The sequence below is a fragment of the Mesoplodon bidens genome, assembly GCF_964165515.1.
Source record: "Mesoplodon bidens genome assembly, contig: HAP1_SCAFFOLD_540, whole genome shotgun sequence".
Taxonomy (NCBI): Eukaryota; Metazoa; Chordata; class Mammalia; order Artiodactyla; family Ziphiidae; genus Mesoplodon; species Mesoplodon bidens.
The window spans coordinates 44,948-59,392 of record NW_027672302.1 but is presented as its reverse complement, the minus strand read 5'-3'; the positions used below and the strand labels follow the sequence as shown (position 1 = coordinate 59,392).

The 14,445-nt window shown below is 38.8% G+C and overlaps 1 long non-coding RNA gene across 1 annotated transcript in view; it reads left to right on the top strand.

Moving 5' to 3' along the window:
• Positions 1-1,988: 1,988 nt before the first annotated feature.
• LOC308610370 overlaps positions 1,989-14,445 on the top strand; it is a 31,069-nt gene continuing 18,612 nt past the window's right edge. The window contains exon 1 of the long non-coding RNA XR_014014526.1: positions 1,989-3,702. This is a non-coding gene — a long non-coding RNA (uncharacterized lncRNA). The remainder of the gene's footprint in view (positions 3,703-14,445) is intronic.

Below are 14,445 nucleotides of genomic sequence, written 5' to 3'. Positions count from 1 at the left end.
GTCAAAAAGTGCCCCATCTGGGTCATTATTCTCCAGAGCCTAAAGAATACTGTGACCACATGATTTTAGAAAAATATCACCTTCTCCTTTTCATGGGTATGAGCCCATGAAACGAAGAGCTAAGAATTTCCCAATTCTGCAAAATACACTGTAGGGAATATAAGATGAAACAGAGCTCTGATTACCCATTCTCAGTTGTTTATGGCTGGTAATCTTAAAATCTCAAACAAACAAACAAATGTAGTCTCTCAGTGTTGCAAACTCCTCAGCCCAAAAGGGAAAATCCCAAAAATGTTTAGCCACTGACAGACCCAAATGGCTAAGAGAATGAATACCCTGGTATTATCACACACAAGTTCCACTACTTACTAGAGAAATCTCAACCAGCAAAGCATGTGTCTTTTTCCCTTTACCACAGAAATGAAAAGTGCCATGGGCCAATGATGCCTGGTCAGTGGCAAGTGTTCAGGGCCATCTCTGAGACAAAGGTGCTCAAGCAGCTGCTGAGTAGTATCCATGAGCTGCCACTGGTCAGGGGCCAGTGTGCTATGGTTGAGATGCCCACTAGGGATGGTGGCCCCTTCATGGTTGCCAAAATTATTGCCAAACCAAACACAGATTCACTCACCCAATACAGAGCAAAGCCAATCTACTGATACCAGTTGTGGTGAAGGGTTTTATTTGCAGGATGCCAAGCAAGGATAACAAGCAGCTAATGCTCAAAAGACCCAAACTCCCTGAAGACTTTTGGGCAAGTGTTTCTAAAGACAACATTAGGAGTGAGGGTCTCAGGGTGAATTATCAGTTCATGGACATTCTTTTGATTAGTTGGTGGAGAGGTGACAGGGTGATGTTTTGGGAACCTTAACCATCAGCCTTCTTGTTCCAACCAGTCTGGGACCTACATGATCAGCATGTAGTCAAATCCTCCATCAGGTGGAGAGCCTTAGTGTCTACAAAAAACGCTCAAGTGTCGTGGTCCAAACGTGGGTTGGAAAAGAATTTCCAGACACAAGGCAGAATGTAAAGAAGATAGAATTTATTAGAGGAAAGTGTCTCTGCCAGAACAGCAGGCTGACTTCCTAGTAGTCTGGGGGAGTCGACCCCAAACATGTGCTATTGATCAGTTTTTATAGCCAGAAAACAAAGGAATGGTCCAAGGGGAAAATTTCGTTTACTAATTGGTGGAGGCACATATACTTTCCTTCTGTAGGGTGGCAGTGGGACAGGGAAGATGCCTTTTCTTATTTGGGACAGGTCTCATGGCCCAGCTGGGCTCAGGAATTTCATAACCATCACAACATGGTGGGGAGGGCAATTAAGGGTCTGATAAGGGGTGTAACGCTGACACTTTTTCAGAGAGGGTTGTCCTTTGTCCTTGAAGCACCATTGTCCTTGGAGCACCACATCAAGGATATGTGTCAGACTGTTATCTATATCCCTTGAGGAGAAAGGGATATAGATAACACTGTTTTTCAATCTATTGTTACTTTTCTTGCTTGACTGCTTTTCCTTTGTTTCTGAGTTTTGTCAGGTCTATAATCATTAACTGCTCTTTGGAAATCAAGGGAGGCCTAGGAGACTAAAGCTTTTTTCTACAAACAAGAAGCAGGGAACACTGGGAGTCTGTCACTGGGAAGGCCCCACAGGATTCTACTCAGTTTCACAATCATGAATAAAGTTGTTTCTATGAACGTTCATGTACAAATTTTGTGTGGACGTATTTTTCTCATTTAAATTCCTAGGGGGTGAAATTAGGGGTTTGTATTAATGCTAAACTGTTTTCGAAAATAGTACATTATTTCACGTTTTCTTCAGGAACGTATGGGACTTCTGGTTGTTCTCCATCCTTACTAACATTTGATGCTATCAATCTTTTTAATTTTAGTCATTCTAGTAGATGTGAAGTTATTTGCATTGTGGTTTTAATTTTTCTTTGATGACTAATAATGCTGAACATTTTAAAAAGTTGCTTATTTACCATTCATGTATCTTCTTTGGTTAAGTGTCTTATTAAATTTTTTGCCCAATTTAAATTGAATTGTTTGTCTACTAAGTAGTGTTTTAGTAAAAGCTGGAGAAGAAGCAAGTTTGGCTGGATTACAGAAAACAAGGGGGAGAGTGGTAGGAATGAGGCCAAGAGAGACATGGGAGAAGGGGAGAACAGATCAAAAAGGACTTTGAGGCCTTGGTGCGAACTTTGGATTTATTGTAATTAAATTGAATTCACTGGATGATTTTGAGTATAGAGTGGCACAATCAGGCTTAAATTTTAAGGGACCACTTTGGCAGCTCTGTGAACAGGCCAGAGGAATGGGAGTAAACACAGGATAGACTAGGAGGTTATTGCAGCAGTCAGAAAGAGAGAAACTGGTTAGTTGCAGTTCTGAATGACCTTTCCCCTCACTCTTGTTCCTGACATTCCAAACTGTATAATTTCAGATGTGGAAGACTGAGAAATTTCCTGGATTTTCTCAACAGAATATTGACTTACTCAAGGCCTTTAAGTGGAACACACTCTACTGAGGGTTGAGAGAAAGCTGACAATAGTGGCTTGCTTAGCTTAACTCAGTGGTTATGGTTGTTAGTTGTGGTTGCAATATTATGGTTGTGTGACTCTTTGGTTAGTATTCACTTTCTCCATCTTGGAATATAAGTTTGATGAGGATGGAAAAATTATCTCTTTTTTTAACTCACCACTGTAGCCTCAGTTTGAGCACAGTGCCTGCCAATTAGCATTTAGTCAATGGGTTTTTTTGTAGGGGAGTGAATGTGTGTATGTGTGAGGGAGAGAGAGAAGAGGGGCAGAAACAGAGAGGGGAAGAGACAGACATAGGGACAGGGGAACAAGTCCATATTGCAAAAGAACAGGACAATATTTTCTGTGAGTAGAATGCTCAGAGCCTGTGTACTGTGTTCTTTTCTACTTTCTCAGGTTAGATTTATCACTTCATAAATTTTCTTTATCTTATCCAAAATGAATCTACATTTTTTTTTCTTATAAGTATAAAGAAAAAGATTTTTTTGGGGGAAATTTTTAATGTCTCACTACAATTCAAGTACCATAGATGTCTCTTTCTATTATTTGTATATCCTGAAAATATACCAGCATTATTGTCTAACACAAAGGAAGCACTAAATAAAACTTTTTCTTTGAAACATTGGTACTATAAATTGTAAGAGACAGGAGCTATGTTTTCACAGCTCTGTTTCTTGAGCACCCAGCCCAATGGTATTGTGGAGATGGAATAACAATCACCATGAGCACAGGTCACTGCTGACATAGGGACTTGCTTTCTCTCTAAACCATTTGACTTTGTTGGTGCCCAGGGCAGGATGCTCCAAAGTATGCCTCAGTGGAATATTACTTTGAGTTAAAGTTACTGAAGAAATGACTGATGCAAGAGAGACACACTGACCTTCCTATCTGTCTCCATGAAAGCAGGAAATTAATATCTCATGTGAATGGTGCCCTCCCTGTACCAGGAGGTAGAAAGACATCATTAGCACCAGAGATAGGGAATGCAGGGTCAAGAAGACTGTATAAACCTTGTTACTTCTTTAACTCAAGAAGGTTGGCAGGGACATTTCTTCCTCCTCAACAGCTGACAAGACAACCAGAAGGCTGGCTAAACCCTGCTTCCCACCACAAGACTGCTGCAGCTGAGAGATCCTAGGACACATGACAAAGGCCAGCAGAAGGTAAAATTTCTTATCTCCTCAACTTCCCAGGCCTTTAAGGTCTGGTGGGAGGGAAAGTGCTTAAGAGTCTCCTTTTCTCTATCTCTAAATTTAGATTAGCAGAAGAAAATACTTATGGAGCAAGATCCTTGTGACATAGAAAATCTGGTATTTGGAAATGAGTAATCTCATCTCAGTTTTTCTTAATCCTTTCCTCCCAGAGACAGTCACTGTTTTTCTTTGTCTCTGTCTCCTGAGTCATGTTTCATAAGAAGAAAGAACCATAGGGCAGAAGACAGGCATAGGCCCTATAAGCCTGCTGTTTGAGACAGCCTCACAGACTGGTGAGTTAACAGTTCTCTCCAGTCCAGTGCCTATTAAGACAAACTTTGCTGTCAGTCCTCTGTATAAAAACTGGATGAGATTTTTCCTTCTGTATTTTTCTATGTCCTGAGAGTTTGGCTTTTTGTCCAGTGAGAATATTATCTCTGGTCTCCACCATCTGGATGGTGTATTTACTGGGGTGCATCTGGTAACCCGTTGAATTGACTGGGGTTCTGAGACACAAAGTCATAAACAGCACACTCTAGTCTTGTTGTGCCAGCTGTCAGAGGAGTTTGTCCTAAGGGGACCCAGTCCATAAGGGGCCTTTGTTGTTTCAACCTTCATTGCCTTGTTAGTGTTGGAAAAGTCCCATTCCAGTAGCATATGCCTGATGTCACAGATTAGTAGGTTTGGGATCAGAGGTGCCTCAAATTCCCAGGAGAGACCAGGGACACAGTTTGCATTATACCACCCTTACTGCCTGTGCAATGAAGGCCTTTGCTTTCTTAGATTATCCTTGGAAATGAATTTTCACATTATAGGGGCTATATCATCTGTGCCCTCTCCATCTGAAAGTCTGCTTATTTTATCCATGGTAAGGATTTATTCTAAGCCTGAAAAGTTACCTCTGGGTCGTTCCATAAAAAGGCTTACTGATTTGAGTCACTATTTGAAATTAATGTAAGGTCTTACTCCTCAATGGCCAGATGATGGATCCTTTAAATTTGCTGTATTTAAAAGATTGCCTTTTTGAGAGCTCTCATCATAAACAGCTGTCATATTGATATTTATGGAAGGATCAAATTGAAAGGAAAAATAATGTATAACAGCTAGCCTTAGGGAATCGTTATTAAGATGAAATAACAGAAATTAGACTTAAAGATCCAACATGAATTCCTCTTTTTAAGAAAAATTTTAAAAATTGCCCCATCTCCTCAGCAATTCCTTAGGCCCTCCTACAAATAATTAGGAAAAGATCAGTTGGAAGCCAATATTCAAGAGCTAATAGAAACAATTATGTTTGTCTTCCAAATCTCTACAAAACCAGAAATGCAACTTAGGAACGAGTCAAGGCCCATTTATCTTCACCAACCCTGAAACCTATTCCTCTCAAATTCTTGTAGATATTATAAAAGTTGAGGATAATTGGAACAAAATTGTCCTGTACTTAAGAAGAAAAAGTTTTTTAAATAATAATTACCCTGAGACTTATGATAATAGAAAAATACACTCCAAAACTCATAGAAGAAAATTTGCATTTTTTTTCCTCTGTCCCTTAAAGTTATAAATCTTACCATGTCTTTGAAATGTAAACACAGCCACATTGCCTGAGACTGAGCCCAGATTAGCTCAATTGTTAGAACCTGAAACTAAAATTTAAAGAAAAAAAGAAAGAGGTTTTTTTTTTAAACAAAAACCCTCTCTTGCTCAAACTCTAAATGACAGTCTCCTTAAAATTGTTTATCAAGGGCAAGTACACTTAAAGGGCAAGAAGACTTAAAAGTCTTCTCCATAAATAATAAAAGACTGTAGCTATCTGAGTGAGTAAACTTAATTTATTCCAACAAGCAATATAAAAATTCTCAAAAATATAACAAAAACAAATACAAATATTTTTCAAATTCACATGATCTAGGATAATTTTTGGTAAGTAAAATCTAGTTCAGGTTTAGGTTTAATTAATACAGACATATCTTAAGAGTTATCAGCATTAAGTATAATAGCTTTATTCTATGTAGTTTTACTAAAAGTCAAATAAGCTCATGTTATCTCTTTTACAAAATTTCTCAGAAAAAAGTAATAATAATAATAATTTAAGATGATGGCTAACACTACTTTAACATCTTATGAAATTGTCATGAGTAATCTGAGTGATTGTTAAGAACAAATTAATTAAATAGACATAAGATAAGAATTCTTTTAGGTAAACTTTTTTTAGCAATAATTGTTTTTGCTATGTCAACTTAAATAGTTTTCTAAATGTCTTTGATAAATTGTACCCTTAGAGTTTTGCTAAGTTAAATTAAATGAATTGAATGTCTAGATCATTTCCAACTAAGACAAAATACTGAAATATTAATTGCTGAACGAGTCTAAGTTTACCTACTTTTGACCTCTTATTACACACTAAATATGTTTGGTTCTATTAGTAAACATGTCTTGTGCTTCATTAAAAGCTTGTACTATGAAGTAGAATATGTTTCTAGAAATTATGAAATGTATTTATAAGTTTGCCAAGCCACAAAATACTTACACAGTTAATAATTTTAACTTTATCTTTACAAAAAAATTAAAGCTTCAAAGGATTAAGAATTGTAAATAATATATGTGGTTCAAGCTGCTAGGAATTATAAGGAAATTAGAATGTGTTCTGGGGTAAGAAAAAGTGTAAGGTATGGAGATGTTTTTGTTAATGTAAAAACTTTGTTAAGTGATTTTTGTCCTAAAGCCGGTTACTTCTAAATGGGAAAGAGAACAAGGGACAAACCAAAATGGACATAGAAAGTTGTAAGAGGTTTGTTAAAAAGGAATCTTTAGAAAGGAATTTTATGTGTAGTCAGGTCTAAGATTGGAATGAATTTAATAAAGTGATTGATTGAGTTTTTTTTGTTTGTTTTTTTTTTGCTGTACGCGGGCCTCTCACTGCTGTGGCCTCTCCCGTTGCGGAGCACAGGCTCCGGACACACAGGCTCCGCGGCCATGGCTCGCGGGCCCAGCCGCTCCGCGGCACGCGGGATCCTCCGGGATCGGGGCGCGAACCCGTGTCCCCTGCATCAGCAGGCGGATGATTGAGTTTTAATATCCAATGTAAGCTGGTAGAAAATTAAAATTTGTTTTTTCTCTCTTTTTGCAAAATTTTCTTAATTATTAGTCTGCTCTTAATGAGAAATTGTAAACAAAGACTTTTTTTTACATTTAATGTAATCTGTCTAGCAAAACAAATATTGTTCATTTTGTCTTTATGAGTCTTTGATAATTTTGAAGAAAAACTGAGTGCTTTCAATATTAAAAGAGCTAAGTCTTTGTACAACTATTTAACTATCTGTATTTACATGTGAATCTTTGTCACTTTGATTAAATTGATAACTAAATATTAATTCACAGTGACATATGATCGTATTTGACAAAGTGTTTTAAAACATTTTTATTTTTGAAAAAGTAGATTTTCCCCCAAACCAAATTCTAAATGAAATCTTATTGACCTGGAAATAACGTTCAGGTTTTCCAGAGGCCCCCTGGAACACCTTAAAAGATTTGTTTTGGGCTTCCCTGGTGGCGCAGTGGTTGAGAGTCCGCCTGCCGATGCAGGGGACACGGGTTCGTGCCCCTGTCCCGGAGGATCCCACATGCCGCGCAGCAGCTGGGCCCGCGAGCCATGGCCGCGGAGCCTGTGTGTCCGGAGCCTGTGCTCCGCAACGGGAGAGGCCACAGCAGTGAGAGACCCGCGTACAGCAAAAAAAAAAAAAAAAAAAAGATTTGTTTTATCTTATTAGAAAAGAGAGCTATGAAACTCATTAGGCTTATTTGGTATGTTACTTACATGGGAAGCATTGCTAAATAAATGATCATAAACTCTAGGTTATATCATAAGGGTGAATGTTATTAATATAAATGTTCTAGAAAGTATATGAAATTCCTAAAATTGGATATGTCCTAGTATAATGTTATCAGTCATAATTCTAGTTATTATCTTAAATGTTTTGTGTCACAGATAAATTTTCTTGTCAATTCCATTAGAATGAATCAAATTTTTAGTAATGGATATTTGTCTTTTATTACTTAGACAATGGTTTCACTCAGATGCTTTTACAAAAGCTTCCTGAAAATGTGTTTCATGTTCAGAGAAATTCTTGGAAAAGGATCTAACAAGTATTCTAGAGCACAAGTTTCTGATGAATTTCAAATCATTACACTGAACTGAGTAAGAATTTACAAAACCCTAACGGAGAAATTGATGGTTTCATAAAACTTCTAACAAAAGATCAAACAAAACAAGAATTAATTACATGGGACTAAGTAAACTGAAGAAGATGGTTATAATGTTTTATGATTTTAAAAATAAATTTATTTATTTTATTTATCTTTGGTTGCGTTGGGTCTTTGTTGCTGTGTGTGGGCTTTCTCTAGTTGCGGCGAACGGCAGCTACTCTTCGTTGTGGTGCGTGGCCTTCTCATGTTGTGGAGCGTGGGCTCTACGTGCATGGGCTTCAGTAGTTGTGGCTCGTGGACTTCAGTAGTTGTGGCTCATGGGCTCTAGAACACAGGCTCAGTAGTTGTGGCGTGTGGGCTTAGTTGCTCTGGGGCTTGTGGGATCTTCCTGGACCATGGCTCGAACCCATGTCCCCTGCACTGGCAGGCAGATTCTTAACCACTGTGCCACCAGGAAAGCCCCATTTTATGATTTCTTTTTCGTAGTACACGGGCCTCTCACTGTTGTGGCCTCTCCTGTTGCGGAGCATAGGCTCTGCACGAGCAGGCTCAGCGGCCATGGCTCACGGGCCCAGCCACTCAGCGGCATGTGGGATCTTCCCGGACCAGGGCACGAACCCGTGTCCCCTGCACCAGCAGGCAGACTCTCAACCACTGCACCACCAGGGAAGCCCTATGATTTTTAAATTTGAAACATTGCTGGTTCTTTTTTTTAAGTTTTGTTTCTCCAAATTTAGGAAAATTTGTTTTTCTCTTTTTTTTTTTTTTTTTTTTTGCGGTATGTGGGCCTCTCACTGTTGTGGCCTCTCCTGTTGCGGAGCATAGGCTCCGGACACGCAGGCTCAGCAGCCATGGCTCACAGGCCTAGCCACTCCGCGGCATGTGGGATCTTCCCGGACCGGGGCACGAACCCGTGTCCCCTTCATCAGCAGGTGGACTCTCCACCAGTGCGCCACAAGGGAAGCCCTGTTTTTCTCTCGGAAGCTTAGAGCAATTTGGTAAATTATACCCTTGTAAGCAAAATTGAATCATTTGTCTTTTTCTCCCTACCCGATTCCTCCAGAATTCAGAGGCTTTCAGTGAACATTCTTATTTTCTTGGCAATATAGTTATTTGCATAATTTCAATAAGAATCTGTTCTCCTTATAATAGCACATAATTGCAAACATTGATTATATTACTAAAGTTTTGCCTAGAATGTCATATTTGAGAGAGATATACATAAACTTAGATTTGACCAAACAGCTTTAAGAAACTAAGGTTGACTTCATGGAGCCAATAAAGCCCCTTGGGAAAATAGTGTGGTACCTTGCTTACAGAGTTCCCAGCAACCTTACTAGCTGAGTAAGGAAGGTCACTTCCTGGCAAATGCAAGAACCTCAGAATATTTGGGGGACATTGAGGAGAAAAATTCCCCCAAATCTATGGATGTCAAATGATTGGCTTGGCTTCTTAGCCTCAAGGGACTATTAAAAGTTTAATCTGGAGATTCCTTATAAAAAGTTCCAGCAAAGCAGATTTAAAAGAGCCTATATGGGAGATTTCCCTCTAACCCTGGAGATATTCTGCATAGACAGTGGTTGACCAGAGGTCAAGCCTGAAGTCCTTCATGAATTTCAATCAAAATTGGACTTTAAGAAGCCAGAACTCCTCACAGTGACATTCAGGAGAGAGGGTAGAGACAAAGATGGCAGAGTAGAAGGACGTGAGCTCACCTCCTCTCATGAAACCACCCAAATCACAACTAACTGCTGAACAACCATCAACAAAAAAGACTTGAACATACAAAAAAGACATTCTACATCCAAAGACAAAGAAGAAGCTACAACTAGATGGTAGGAGGGGTGCTTTCGTGATATAATCAAATCTCATACCTACTGGGTGGGCGACCCAGAAAGTGGAAAATAATCATCATATCACAGAGGTTCTCCCACAGGAGTGAGAGTTCTGAGACCCACGTGAGGCTCCTCAGCCTGGGGACATGGCAATGAGAGGAGGAGATCCCAGAGCATTTGATCTTGAAGGCCAGTGGGACTTGAGGGCAGGAGCTCCACAGGATTGGGGGAAACAGAGACTCCACTTTCGGAGGGTGCACACAAGGTTTCATGTGTACTGGGACCCAGGGCAAAGCAGTAACTCTGTAAAAGCCTGGGTCAGACCTACCTGAGGGTCTTGGAGGGTCTCCTGGGGAGGAAGAAGTTGGCTGTGGCTCACTGTGGGGGCAAGGACACTGGTGGCAGAGGACCCAGGGAATATTTTTTGTTGTGAGCTCTCCTGGAGGTCACCATTTGGGCACTGAGACCCGGCCCCACCCAATAGCCTGCAGTCTCCAGTTCTGGGATGCCTCAGGGCAAACAACCAACAGGGTGGGAACACAGACCCTCCCATGAGCAGACAGGCTGCCTAAAGTTATTCTGATCCCACAGCCGCCTCTAAACACCACTTGACACAGCCCTGCCCACAAGAGGGAGAAGACCCAGCTCCACCCACCAGTGGGCAGGCACCAGTCCCTACCACCAGGAAGACTTCACAAGCTCCTGAACCAACCTCACCCATCAGGGGGCAGGCACCAGAAGTGAGAGGAGCCATGATCCTGCAGCCTGAGGAAAGGAGGCTACAAACACGGAAGGCAGAGAAATGTGTTCCAGATGAAGGAACATCATCAAACTCCAGAAGAACAACTAAGTGGAGTGGAGATAGGCAATCTTCCAGAAAAAGAATTCAGAGTAATGATAGTAAAGATGATACAAGTAACTGGAAAAAGAATGGAGGCACAGACCAAGAACATAGATGAAATTTTTAACAAAGAGCTAGAAGTTTTAAAAAACAGAGATAAACAATAACTGAAATGAAAAATAGCCTACAAGTAATCAACAGCAGAATAAATGAGGCAGAAGAATAAATAAGTGAGCTGGTAGACAGATTGGTGAAAATCACTGCTTTGGAACTGAATAAAGAAAAAAAATGAAAACAAATGAGGACAGTCTAAGAGACCTCTGGGACAACATTAAATGTGCCAACATTCACATTATAGGGGTCCCAGAAGGAGAAGAGAGAGACAGAGGGGCTGAAAAAATATTTGAAGAGATAATAGCCATAAACTTCCCTAACATGGAAAAGGAACAGTCACTCAAGTCCAGGAAGCACCGAGAGTCAAATACAGGACAAACCCAAAGAGGAACATGCCAACACACATGAATCAAATTGACAAAAATTAAAGACAAAGAAAACATTAAAAGCAACAAGAGAGAAACAACAAATAACATACAAGGAAACCCCAGTAAGGTTATCAGCTGATTTTTTCAGCAGAAACTCTGCAGGCCAGAAGGGAGTGGCCCACTATATTTACAGTGATGAAAGGCAAAAACCTACGACCAAAAATACTCTACCCAGCAAGGCTCTTATTCAGACCTGACAGAGAAATCAAAAGCTTTATAGACAAACAAAAGCTAAGAGAATTCAGCACCATCAAACCAGCTTTACAACAAATGCTAAAGGAACTTCTCTAGATGAAAAAGAAAATGCCACAACTAGAAAAAAAGAAAATTATGAATGGGAAAGCTCACCATTAAAGGCAAACATACAGTAAAGGTAGGAAATCATCTACTCACAAATATGATATCAAAACAAGCAATCATGAGAAGAGGAGAGTACAAATGCAGGATATTGGAAATGCATTTGAAATTAAGAGACCAGCAGCTTAAAACAACTTTTCGTGTGTGTGTGTATATATATATATATATATATATATATATATATATATATATATATATATATATACTCTGCTATATCAAAACCTCATGGGAAATGCAAACCAGATATCTACAATAGATACACAAAGAAAAAGCAACCCAAATGCAACACTAAAGATGGTCATCAAACCACAAGGGAAGAGAACAAAAGAGGAAGGGAAGAAAAAAGAGCTACAAAAACAAACCCAAAACAATGAACAAAATGACAATAAGAACATACATAGTGATAATTACATTAAAAGTAAATAGACTAAATGCTCCAACCAAAAGACATAGACTGGCTGAATAGATACAAAAGCAAGAACCATATATATGCTGCCTACTAGAAACTCACTTTAGATCTAGACACCCACACAGACTGAAAGTGGGAGGGTAAAAGAAAGGTATTCCATACAAATGGAAATCAAAGGAAAGCCAGAGTAGCAATAGTCATATCAGACAAAATAGACTCTAAAATAAAGACTGTAACAAGGACCAAGAAGGACACTGCATAATGATCAAGGAATCAATCCAAGAAGAAGATACAACAATTGTAAATATATATTCACCCAACACAGGAACGCCTCAATATATAAGGCTAATGCTAATAGCCATAAAAGGAGAAATTGACAGTAACACAATAGTATTGGGGGATGTTAACACCCCACTTTCATCAATGGACGGATCATCCAGACAGAAAATCAATATGAAAACACAGGCCTTGAATGACACATTAGACCAGAAGGACTTAATTGATATTTATAGAGCATTCCATCTGAAAGCAGCAGAATACACATTCTTCTCAAGTGCACACGAAACATTCTCCAGGATAGATCACACACTGGGCCACAAAGTGAGCCTTGGTAAATTTAAGAAAATTGAAATCATATGAAGCACCTATTCCAAACACAATGCTATGAGATTAGAAATCAACTACAAGAAAAAAACTGTAAAAAACACAAATACATGGAGGCTAAACAATATGCTATAAGCAACCAATGTATCACTGAAGAAATCAAAGCAAAAATTAAAAATATACCTACAAATGAAAACAAAAACACGAAGATCCGAAACCTATGGGATGCAGCAGAAGCATTTCTAAAAGGGAAGTTTATAGTGATAAAATCTTACCTCAGGAAACAAGAAAAATCTCAAATAAACAACCTAACCTTATAAGTAAAGCAACTAGAGAAAGGAGAACAAACAAAACCCAAATTTAGTAGAAGGAAAGAAATCATATAGATCAGAGCAGAAATAAATGAGAGACAAAGAAAACAGTAGGAAAGATCAATGAAACTAGTAGCTGGTTCTTTGAAAAGATAAAATTGATAAACCATTAGCCAGCATCATCAAGAAAAAAATGGGGAGAGCTCAAATCAATAAAATTAGAAATAAAAAAGAAGTTACAATGGACACCACAGAAATACAAAAGCTCATAAGAGACTACTACAAGAAACTATATGCCTGTAAAATGCACAACCTAGAAGAAATGGACAAATTCTTAGAAAGGTACAACCTTCGAAGACTGAAGCAGGAAGAAATAGAAAATACGAACAGACAAATCACAAGTACTGAAATTGAAACTGTGATTAAGAAACTCCAACAGGGCATCCCTGGTGGCGCAGTTGTTAAGAAACCACCTGCCAAGGCAGGGGACATGGGTTTGAACCCTGGTCCAGGAAGATCCCACATGTCACAGAGCAACTAAGCCCATGGGTCACAACTACTAAGCCTGCTCTCTAGAGCCCACAAACCACAGCTGCTGAGCCTGCATGCCACAACTACTGAAGCTCACATGCCTAGATCCCATGCTCTGCAACAAGAGAAGCCACCGCAATGAGAAGCCCATGCACCGCAATGAAGAGTAGCCCCCTCTTGCCACAACTAAAAAAAGAAAGCCTACATACAGCAACAAACACCCAATGCAGCCAAAAATAAAATAAATAAATAAATTTATTTTTAAAAATTTATTTAAAAAAAAGAAACTCCCAACAAACAGAAGTCCAAGATCAGATGGCTTCCCAGGTGAATTCTCTCAAGCATTTAGAGAACACTAAACACCTGTTCTTCTGAAACTATTCCATAAAATTTCAGAAGAAGAAACATTCCCAAACTCATCCTATGAGGCCATAATCACCCTGATACCAAAACCAAACAAAGGTACTGTAAAAAAAGAAAAAGAAGTCAATATCACTGATGAACATAGACTCAAAAATTATTTACAAAATACTAGCAAAGTGAATCCAACAACACATTAAAAGGATCAGACACCATGATCAAGTGGGATTCATCCCAAGGATGCAAGGATTTTTCAATATCCACATATCAATCAGTGTGATACACCACATCAATGAATTCAGTAAAGTCACAGAATACAAAATTAATACACAGAAATCTCTTTCATTCCTATACACTAAAAACAAAAGATCAGAAAGAGAAATTATGGAAGGAATCCCATTTACCATCACATCAAAAAGAAAAAAATACCTATGAATAAATCTACCTAAGGAGACAAAAGACCTGTACTCTGAAAACTCTAAGATGCTGATGAAAGAAATCGAAAGTGACACAAACAGATGGAGAGATATACCATGTGCTTGGATTGGAAGAATCAATACTGTCAAAATGACTATACTACTTAAGGCAATCTACAGATTCAATGCAATCCCTGTTAAATTACCAGTGGAATTTTTTTTTTAGACTTTTTTCATGTGGACCATTTTTAAAGTCTTTATTGAATTTGTTACAATATTGCTTCTGTTTTATGCTTTGATTTTTG